The 9546-nt window shown below is 43.9% G+C and overlaps 1 pseudogene; it reads left to right on the top strand.

Moving 5' to 3' along the window:
* The first annotated feature begins 2013 nt into the window (after positions 1-2013).
* LOC114689423 overlaps positions 2014-9546 on the top strand; it is a 9791-nt pseudogene continuing 2258 nt past the window's right edge.

Raw genomic sequence — 9546 nt, 5'->3', positions numbered from 1 at the left:
TCTCACAAAACTGGAAATCAATCTACCACAAGAGCAAGCTACACAACTCTTGGGCATCTACCCAAAGGATGCTCAATCATCCCACAAGGACACTTGCTCAACCATGTTCATAGCAGCTTATTTGTAGTAGCCAGAACCTGGAAACAATCTAGATGCCCCTCAACCAAGGAATGGATAAAGAAAATGTTGTACATTTACACAATGAAGTATTACTCAGCTGTTAAAAATAAAGACACCAAGAAATTTGAAGGCAATTGGGTGGAACTAGAAAAAAATCCTCAGTGAAGTAACCCAAACCGAGAAAGAAACACTCACTCATGAGTAGATATTACCTGTAAAATAAGGATAACTATGATACAATCTACAGATCCAGAGAGACTAGGTAACAAGGAAGGTTCATGGTGAAACCTGGGGAAGGGAAATAGAAGAGATTTTGTGAGTGGACTGAGGGCAGGTGGGGATGGGAACATGAGCAAGAGGTTGTGGGGGCATAAGGAAGAGCACTGAAAGAAACTACTAGGAAGAGGAGGCATTTCAGGGTCAGGTAAAAACCCAGTGCAAGGGAATCTCCCAGTAATTTACAACCCCAGCTAAGACACCAAGCAATAGCAGATACATAGCCTGAACTGGCCATCAGCTGTGATGAGATTGTGCCTAGCCCAATTGTCACCAGAGTAGAGCCATCCTGCATCTGATGGAAACAGATGCAGAGACCCACAGCCAAACATTAGGCAGAGTTTGGGAATCCTGCAGAAGAGGAGAGAAAGGATTGTAGGAGCCTGAGAGGTCAAGGGCACCACAAGAAAACACAGAATCACTAGCCTGGGCTCATAGGGGCTCACAGAGACTGAACTGACAACCAGGGAGCCTGCATGGGACTGACCTAGACACTCTGCATATATGCTAAGTTGTGTATCTTAGTCCTCTTGTGAACTCCTAAGAGTGGGAACAGTTGGTCTCCAACTTTTTTTACTGGCTTTGGGACCCTACTCCTCATGCTGGGTTGCCTTGCCTAGTTTAATACATGGGGAGGTCCTTAATCTTACTGCAACTTGCTATGCATGTTCTGTTGATACTCATGAGAGACTTGCCCTCTCCTAAACAAAACAGAGGAGGAGTGGATTGGGGGTAGGAACAGAAGGACTTGTGGTGGGGACAAATCAGGAGGAGAGAAGGAAAAAACTACGGATGGAATGTAAATAATAAATTTATTTATTTAAAAATTCATGCTTTTCTAACATCTTCCAACCAAATAAGGAACCCTGGGATCTGTAATACCACAAAGATGTGGGCAGGGGAAAGCAGGGCCAGCAGACCATGGGTTGAGAACCTGCTGGATTAACAACCAAGTCAGGAGGAACACGTGAACTTTTGATGTCATCTTCAAGTTCAAACACAACTGTAAGGAAATACAAGACAATGAAAGAGGGTACACACAGTATTGTAACAGTCTCTTGATGGATCAGCTCTGGGTTAATGACTGAACCTTTATTTCATATCTAGAAGTCCAGGCTCCTGCTCACACTGCTCCCACAATGGCTTACCAACACTCTGTGAACAGCTCTGCTTGGATACTTACCAGAGATGAGGTGACTGACATCCTGTCTTTCCTAGTAAGGAGGATGATGGATTCAATCATGGTCACACAACAGAGCTATATAGTGTGGAGGTTGCCATGAGAAACAGTCATATTTTAGCAGAAGTTGTCAAGGCTCTGATGTTTTGCTTTGCACAGATGCTTATATTCTTCTCCATATTTGATTAGTTGTGACACACACTCAGCTAAGTACTTCTGAATCTCTCTCTCCTCTCTCTCTCTCTATTCTCTCTCTCTCTCTCTCTCTCTCTCTCTGTCTTTTGTTTATTAATACAGGGTTTCTCTGTGTGGCCTTGCTGTCCTGGAACTCTCTCTGTAGACCAGGCTGGCCTTGAACTCAGAAATCCACCTGCCTCTGCCTCCTGAGTGTTGTACCACTATGATGTCTCTTAATGGTGTCAGTTTTCTATATGGACATGGTTTCCTCCAATGGACCCCAGTGTGGCCATCTGGAGGTAGGGAGATCTTTAAGAGATGGGGTCTACTCTGAAGTAGTCATCTAGGTCCTGGAGGGCATCACAATCAGAAGAGACCAATTCAGTCCTGTGGGATCCTATTCAGTTCTTGCAAGGGCAAGTCTGGCCCCAGAATCACTCTGGCTTCCTCTCTTGCCATGTGTTCCCTTCTGCACATGGCAATGGCTTCTCTGACATTGTGATAGAGAAGACTGTCATTCTGCCCACATGTATCCATGTACCCACACAAAAAAAAGAAAGAAAAGAAAAGAAAGCCAAAAAGGAAGGAAGCAGACTAGCACAACCAGCCTTATTAATAGTTACATCTTAGGAGAATGTGTTGTCCCTCCTTCCCTCACTCCCTCCCACTCTCCATCCCTCCTGCTTTATATCTGCAGTCAATCTCCAAGATCCTACATTAAAATAAAAAAATAAGCCTATGATCCCAACACAAAGGAGATCTGGCACAAGAGGACTTTAGGTCTGGATCAGACTGGGCCACACAGCAAGAACACATCTTTTAAAACTCTTTAATTAGCCGGGGTGGTGGCACGCCTTTAATCCCAGCACTTGGGAGGCAGAGGCAGGCGGATCTCTGTGAGTTCGAGGCCAGCCTGGACTACCAAGTGAGCTCCAGGAAACCCTGTCTCGAAAAAACAAAAAAAAAAAAAAAAAAACTCTTTAATTAAAAATGGATTTTAAAAAAAGCAAAGAGAGGATAGAAGCTAAATTTGCATGGAGCTGGAAGGAAAATGGGATTAATTAAGCATATCCCTGTTCTGTCCTGAAAAATCAAGCAAGTATAGAAAGTAAAGAGTCTATATACATAAGAGACTATGTACATGGATGCCAGTTGCTTCCTGCAGGACCTGGGAGGTAAATTGTGTGTCCTGCATTATATTTTAAGTCTCTAGGAAGACTGAGAGCCTCATATCTGTCCATCCTTATCTAGATCTGATCCCATCTCCCTACAGGGGCTATTTCTTGCCAGAACTGACTTTCTGGCTTTGACTCTTGAATCATAGACCCGGCCCCTCTCTCTCCCTCCCTCCCTCCTCCTCCTCCCTCCCTCCCTCCCTCCCTCCCTCCCTCTCTCTCTCTCTCTCTCTCTCTCTCTCTCTCTCTCTCTCTCTCTCTCTCACACACACACACACACACACACTATACCCACTACAGCATCAGTTTTTTTCTCAGGGTCCCTCAACTTTAGAGGCCTTCTCCTTCAGAGGACAGAGTTCAGAGTTGTCAGGTACCTGAGAGGTCTTTGGTGACTGGTCTCTGGCCTCTTCTAAATGCAAGTGTTGCAGAAGACGGTGCTGTGGCCTTTTATCCTGTGGACAACACTTTCAGTTTCAGGTTAGATGTGAAAGGGAAGCCAGAGAGTTTATGAACTACTCAAATTAGATAAATTGTATTTTTTACTATACCTTTTCTGTTCTTCATCTCTTTTTTGTTTTGAGTTTTTTATTTATGCTTTTGTACAAGACAAGGTTCCATTAGCCTAGATTGGCCTCTTCATGGCTATGTAGCTGAGGATAACCTGACTCCTGATTCTCTTTCCACAAAACTAGATTTATTTGTGCAAAAATAGAACCAGGACCTGGTTCTCTGCAATCAGTCTACCAACCAAACTGCATCCCAATCCTGCATCTTTTCCTTTGTCTGTACCAAAAGCCAGGACTTTTCTGTTATTCCCCACAGGACTGATTGGTGGTGGTGGTGGTGTGTGTATGTGGTGTGTGTGTGTGTGTGTGTGTGTGTGTGTGTGTGTGTGTTGTGTAGACAATGCAGAAGAAGAAGTTTGTTGACTTTTGCCCTTACACTACTTTTACAAATTACCAGAAAGCCTGTTGTGGTGGTTCACATCTTAATCCCAGCACTTGGAGGCTGAGCCAGAAGGATCTCTGTGAATTTGAGACAAACTAGGTCTATAATAGTGAGACCCTGTCAACAAAACAAAACTACCACCAAATCACCTGAGCATTTCAGGGCAATTAGGTAAAGGTGAATAGAGCTGACCAATATTAAGGCTCATGTTTTTCATTCTTTTTTTGTTTGTTTGTTTTTGTTTTCTTGTTTTGTTTTGTTTTTTCGAGACAGGTTTCTCTGTGTAGCTTTGTAGCCTATCCTGGAGCTTACTTTATAGACCAGGCTGGCCTCGAACTCACAGAGATTCTCCTACCTCTGCCTCCCAAGTGCTGGGATTAAAGGCATGCGCCACCACCGCCCGGCATGTTTTTCATTCTTAATTACTCCTGATACAGTTTTTTCATATGCTGACTAGAGCATATGAACAAAGTGTTGATGTTAGAGTTTCCTCTGAGAACTACCTGCTTCTTTCAATCCAAGATCTTGTAACAAATACATCAGCTTCCTGGGTCCCTAGACACAGCCACCAGGTGGTGACATAGGTTAAAAAACGGCTGTAATAGACCAGGTGGACAGAAATCTATAGCTTCCTGCTCCATCATGTGTAGGGAAAAGCGGGGGGGGGGGGGGGGGGGGAGGCTCCACCAAAGTAATGCCCTGGGACCTTTTGTGCATCCAGCTTTCATAAGTGAACTTTCCCAGAAATAGAACTAGGAAGAGTGTATGCTTATGCTGCTGTATGTTTGGAGGATCCTACAAGTAAGAACCCTACCCCCTTCCTCCTCTTATTTCCCTCACCCGTTCCTCCCTTCCTCCTCCTCCTTTTTGGAAACAGGGTCTTGCTATGTTACTCAGGCTGGCACAACGTCTTGGTCTCAAACCTCCTCTGATGTGATGATATTGTGTTCCCCAAAATATTGTCACCCTAATAAACTTATCTGGGGTCAGAGACCAGAACAGCCACTAGATATAGAGGCCAGAAAATGGTGGCACACACACTTTTAGTCCTAGCATTCATAAGGCAGAGATCCATCCAGATCTCTGTGAGTTCAAGGCCACACTGGAAACAGCCAGGCATGGTGACTCACGCCTTTAATCCAGGAAGTGATGGCAGAAAGCAGAAAGGTATATAAGGCATGAAAACCAGGAACTAGCTGGTTATGCTTTTAGGCTTTGAGCACAGTTCAGTTGGATTCATTCTGAATGAGGACTCAGAGGCTTCCAGTCTGAAGAAACAGATCAGCTGAGGAATGGGCAAGGCGAGGTGGCTGTGGCTTGTTCTGCTTCTCTGATCTTCCAGCATTCACCCCAATACCTGGTTCCGGGTTTGATTTCCTTAATAAAACCTGTTAAGACTCATGCTACACTCCCCAGTGACTGAAAATATAGATCTCATAGCTCTGGCTCTAACTCTCCCTTTAATCAAGATCTCTCACACAATCTTGGTGCAACAGACTCCAGTGCTTTGGTTTGTTCCCACACTACTGAATAATCCCATCATGTTATATGGACAAAACATATCATTGCCTGGTCCTGATGATTGATATTGGACTAAAGGCACAAAACCCTACTGGAAAAAAAATGCAAACCTGAAAATTGTACAAGTGTTCCCAGGTGTTCCTGATGTGCCTAAAATCCCAACACTTGGGTGCTGGAGGCAGGTAGATCAGGAGTTCAACGACAGCCTTGAGTACATAGCAAGTTTGAGACCAGCCTGGACTACCTGAGAACTTATCTCAAAAATGGAATTTTAGAAAAGGAGGGTGGGTAGGAAGATGCTCAGAGCCTAAATCAGAAATCTCTTGGAGACAAAGGACAGGGTAGACAAATCCTTTATATGCCAAGGCTGTGAGAAAGAGGAAGGTGACTGTGAAAGAAGGGGGTGACAAAAATGCCATGAGTGTGTTTTAACTCTCAACACACTGTGTGAGGCACACCTTAACTGATGGTGGGTGATTAGGTACAGGAGTGGAGTTCAGTGTGTGGTTTGAATGAGAATGGCCCATAGAGGCTCATAGATTTGGATCTTCATCAACGGAGAGTGGAACTATTTGAAATGATTATTAGGTGATGCCTGTTTGGAGGAAGTGTCACTGAGAGTGGGCTCTGATCTTATAAGAAGTCCATTCACAGCAGTCACTCCTACTGCTGCCCAGGGGTTGACCTCTCAGCTACTTCTCCAGGACCATGTCTGTCTGCATGACGCCATGCTGATAATGGACTGAATCTCTGAAACTGTAAGGAAGTCTCACTTAAATGCTTTCTTTCTAAGAGTTGTTGTGGTCATGATTTTCTTCACAGCAGTAGAACAGTGACTTAGACAGAAGTTGGTACCAAGGAACAGGGTGATAAACCTGACCATGCTGCTTGTTGGCAGAATGTGTACATTGAGATGGTGGACTAGCTGAACACTTTAAGCAGGGATTAATGGGCCATACAAATAGCAGCATGGAAAACATTGGTGCCGAGGGTGATCTGAACTGTGGAAACCTCAGCTCAAGAGGATTCAGAGGAGAAGAATATTACTAAGTGGACTAGAGACCACTGTAGTGATAGTTTGGCAAAGAATGTGGCTGCTTTCTGCCCATGTCCCAAGAAGATTTGCCAAGGCTACATGGAAGAGTTTTGGAGTTTAATGTCACTGGCAGAGGAGATTTCAAGACAGCCTAGTATTGACAGTGTCCTGTGGTTATTAGTGGCCACTCTGATGCAGATCTATAATGAAAGGGGGCAAGCTAAGAGTAGAAAATTTCAAAATGTAGTTTGAGGAGAAAAAGAGTACAAGTATTAGAGTTAAGTCCAATTGCTCAAGAAGATAAAAAGTTTAAAGAAAAGCCTGAGGCTTAATGGAATAAAGGGAGTGGTGACCTCAGGGCAAGATCCCACCCAGCTAAGCTTCCAACTTGTGAAAAAGAATTAAAGAAAAGCTTACCAGTGAAGGCAACCATCAAAAACAGAAAAATATAAAAATGTGTTTTAATGAGGGGGCCCAAGTTCCAGCCCCATCAATCAGCAGAACTTGGCAGCTTTAGCCACTTGGTTCTGGATTTAGAGTCAAAAATACAAAAAGGGCTGTGGTGTTGTAGGTTGTCCATCAGAGAAGACTGCTCAGACATGGGTTGAAGCCAATAGAAAATCTTGATTAGCTGGTCAGTGACTACAGCTACACGGAGTATTAGGGGACACAGTGGAGCAGCATGTCTTTCTCAGGGTGAGCATTTAAGCAAAAAAAAAAATCCTGGGTTGATGTACTTCAGTTAACAAGAGAAGTTAACTAAAAGCAGAATACAGAAGCCAAAATAGCAGATTTGCACATTTAGAGACTTTCCCAGAACTATGGATGTTGAAGTATTAAGTCTTTGTTTCCATTTTGGCAGGTGGTGCTGTCTACAGGATGAGCTTCATGGCTTTAATAGTGCTTCCATCATGGAATCATCTGTGCTAAGGTCTGGGGTCTGTTACATCCCCCACTAGTCTAAGTGAAAGAGTCAAACCATGGAATCACTGCTCTACAGTTTAAGATACAGGACACCTCCGATTATCCAATCAGAACAAGAACTAAAGGGCCAGTCAGTGCTGGTAGCAGATGAGTTAGCCAGGGGAATCAAGAGAACAGACACTAACACACTTATCTAATCTGTTCTCTCTGTCTCTGTCTCTCTCTGTCTTCTCTCTGTCTCTGTCTCTCTCTCTCTCTCTCTCTCTCTCTCTCTCTCACCTTCCCCAGCCATGACAATTTTTTTCTAATTACTCCTGATCAACCAGCATAGAAACAACAGGTTTCTCCCAAAGCCACATTTAGTCCCCTCATCTCAGAAGTAAGTCTAAGCCTCTGACTTTGTAGCAGCACTTCCGCTAGAAAGTCTGACTGTTGTTCTAATTCAGAAATGGAAACTGACAATACCTCTTCTGATCAGCCTGTCTTCTTAGTTTCCTAACGTTTTATCTCCCATGACAGAGGCTGATGTGACGTCTGTGGCTGTGGAGCTAGCTCTCCCTGCTCTGACCAGGAGTGGGCGGAGGACAGGTCCAGCTCTTTTATTTATTTTTTCCTGTAGTTCAGGCTTCACATTAACATGTATTGTTTATTTTTTCCATTACATAAAGCATCAGAATAGGTACATTAAGTCAAGCCATTAGTACATGCCAACCTAGTAGTCTCAGGGGCTCGGTGATATTGCTGTTGTCCAGATGAGTTAAGCCACAAGGCAGAACAGCGGGCATCAGAACAAGGGGAATTGCTTTGGTTAAAGGGACTCAGTAATTGACAAGTTTCAGCCTCTTGCAAACCCCCTAAAGTTAATTTCAGCTGCCCCTCACCCCATCACACCCCTACCACTGTCACAATTAGTTTTGGGCAGACAGTCTGGTTAGTTCCTATCTCTGTGTGTCATGGAAGTGGGTGTCAATGCATAACCAGTAATTCTGGCTGATTTCAGGCTGGGAATGATTAACTCTATCCCCAGGGTCCCTTCCTGTGACACGGAGCCGGATTCCTCAGATTTTCCCTCATTCACAAAAGCCAGACTCTTTTTATGGAATTTTCAGACCTTCTATTTTATGGTCATTGGATTATATTTTCCTATCATGTGTTGCTAGAGAGGGGGCTTTCTTGCTATATATTCATCCATGTGTTTTCAGGAAGCCTGTGTTTTACAACCCCACCCAGGTTTTGCAAAGGAAACACCCTTGTTCCTGGCAGCTAGAGTGCCAAGCCACAAGGTATGTATAGAATTGTAATCTCTGTATATTTATCTCAAAAGATATACTCCCACAACTTTCCTTTTTCCAGTACTACCAGATATTTAAAGTGGACATCAGTGAGTAAAGGTAAAGACGAAGTATGGTTTACTGGCCACATTATATATACATATAATAGCCACGTTAGTTGTCACCTACCCATATCTGTCTTTCTCAGTTACCAGGTCCAGGTCTGAGGGCAGTGGGGGTTGGAATATGACCCTGTATTCATACCAAACATGAGACTCAGGAGGAAGTAGAGGGGCATGGAGTGGAAGGGCTTGGGTTCCAATAAAACCTTAATTTTCATGGGTCCATTGTGTGGGAGACAGTCCATTTGGCAGGAGCATCTCTTACTTCCACTTTCTTGACATGGATGTGGTGGATTCATGGTGTAATGCCAGCTACCTTCACCACCATAGGAGTGGAGACGGTTACCATGTAGGGTCCTTTCTAGGTTGGTTCCATTGCCCCTTTGGCTAAGCCCATTGGCCCAGACAGTCACCAGACGCAAAGCACAAATTGGTGGTAAACTCAGAGAGTGATAGGGTCTCTGAGATAGTCTGATCAATAGACTTCATGGAGAATTGGAGAGTCTGTATTGACTTGAGAAAGGAGTGGTTAGGAGTCCTGCCAACTGCTGGTCTGATCTGGGAAACAGTGGGAGGTCTTCCAAACATAATCTCATAGAGGGTAAATCCCTCCCTACATGGGGCTCAGGGTGTTGAAAGCAAAGGAAAGAGATCTATACACCCTTCACTGGACTCTAATGTGAAGTTTTGTTAGACTTGTTTTGGGGTTTGTTTGTTCTTTTAAATGTCCTGACTATTCTCTTACCTGACCAGTACTCTGAGGTCTCTATGCTTCAATGAATTCCAATCTATC

Source organism: Peromyscus leucopus, chromosome 1 (assembly GCF_004664715.2).
Source record: "Peromyscus leucopus breed LL Stock chromosome 1, UCI_PerLeu_2.1, whole genome shotgun sequence".
In the NCBI taxonomy this organism is placed as follows: domain Eukaryota; kingdom Metazoa; phylum Chordata; class Mammalia; order Rodentia; family Cricetidae; genus Peromyscus; species Peromyscus leucopus.
Note: the sequence above shows the minus strand (reverse complement) of the source record. Positions and strands in the feature narration are given on the sequence as shown.